This window comes from Etheostoma spectabile, chromosome 3 (genome assembly GCF_008692095.1).
Source record: "Etheostoma spectabile isolate EspeVRDwgs_2016 chromosome 3, UIUC_Espe_1.0, whole genome shotgun sequence".
Classification (NCBI taxonomy): Eukaryota; Metazoa; Chordata; class Actinopteri; order Perciformes; family Percidae; genus Etheostoma; species Etheostoma spectabile.
This window is the reverse complement of record NC_045735.1, coordinates 10294055-10295662: the sequence shown is the minus strand read 5'-3', so window position 1 is coordinate 10295662 and position 1608 is coordinate 10294055. Positions and strand designations below refer to the sequence as shown.

The following is a 1608-nucleotide window of genomic DNA, read 5'->3' as shown; positions in this document are numbered from 1 at the left end:
AAAAAAAAAAAAAGGCTCAAGGCAGCGGGAATTGGCAGGAATGTGGAGAAAAAACGTTCCTGTACATGGATGCTTTTTCATCCTGTGCTTAGATACTGTAACAAGAGACAGGGTCTAAACCAAAGAGCTGGTTATGGATGGATGGGCAGAGGTTGTCAAAGACAGGGAATGGACTTTGTGTGAAGGTAGTGAAAGGTGCCAGAAGTCAAAACTGGCTCCAAGTGGTGGTCCAAAGTAAGCCGGTGGACTGACCTTGTCCATTGCTTATTCTTGTTTCCACATAACAATCTGTTTCTGTTTTCCTAATGAGTTCTTTTGGGCCATGTGGGATTTCTTTCTGCCGTTTTTCCATTTGCTGACTTTTGAGTGCAGTACTGTTTATCCACGCCTTTTATTCATGAGTCTTTAATTAAATCCTCTACATAAACTCCCTCAGAGAAATGATTTGCTCATTAGCCAATATATAATACATTTCCGTCAGGCAGGATTTGGTTTTGAAGAAGAAGAAACAAAAAGATTGTCTCACTGTGTACCATAAATCAAATTAACATGACTATTTACTATTCTCCTACTCCTCTCGACTTCGTTTCCTAAATTGTTGATACATTTCTGTCCGTCTTTCCTAAAAAAATAAAAAATAAAGTACCACAGATGGAAAACCCAAACAGAAAAATACCCCTCACAAATCTCCACACATTATGAAATGAAACTTTTACTTGTATTGTTATAGGCACATTATTAAAAATTAAAGGATTTTTCATATAGCCCCGGTGTAAAATTCCCAGAATACTGCCCTGCTTTAGAGTACTGACTTAAGGTAACAATTCCCTAAGGATTTGGTAAATGTCACAAAAAGAAACCAACCATGGGATCAATACTTTCCCTTAGATATATTATATTGGATTTTCCTGCACTAGTCATCCATCCAGTGGTGGTTTTGGTTGAAAGTGTCTTGTGTGGTTTCTGCTGGCCAGGGGCGGATTTAGTCATTTTGAGGCCTAAGGCAAACACAGGCCCTCCACAACCCTTGTTCTCACCCTTTTCAATCCTTTTTTTTTCACTGTATAGGAGCAAAAACCTGCTTATCTTTTCTCCATTTTTCATTTGCATGTAAAAGTTACTGCTTGTAAAGCCCCTCTTGATTCTTGGAAAAAACTCTGTCCCTGACTTGTTGTGGTCCCCTCGCACTATTGAGCCTGTTTTGGCCAGAGTGCTGGATCATCTTCAATCAAAACACATTGATTAGGATGACTGCTACTCACGGGGTCTAGTTGCTGCGGTGGGTAGCTCTCAATCATTGTTTAGCATTGCTAGCACAGCACCGCGGCTTCTTGCTGCTCTTTATGTACGTTAATTTAGTGTTGTCAGTAGCCGTCGTGAAAAAGCTTGATACCTTTGGAAGTTTTGCTAAAAACTTTCTGCTTTCTTCCCGCTTCTTCCTTTTTTCAGAACTACTTCGGTAGCTTTGCTTAATTTTTGTCTTTAATTTTTATCTGTGGCCTCGCTTACAGCACGCGTTGAGCCGTTTGTTTACAAACACAGGCAGATGCGTAGGATAATGGAATAGTCCAATGTAGTGGGTACTGGGGGGAGTTTCTCATCATGAAT

At 40.0% G+C, this 1608-nt stretch overlaps 1 long non-coding RNA gene across 1 annotated transcript in view; it reads right to left on the bottom strand.

The window, feature by feature from the left end:
- LOC116683210 (uncharacterized) overlaps positions 1-1608 on the bottom strand; it is an 18771-nt gene that overhangs the window by 3372 nt on the left and 13791 nt on the right. The window lies entirely within an intron of this gene.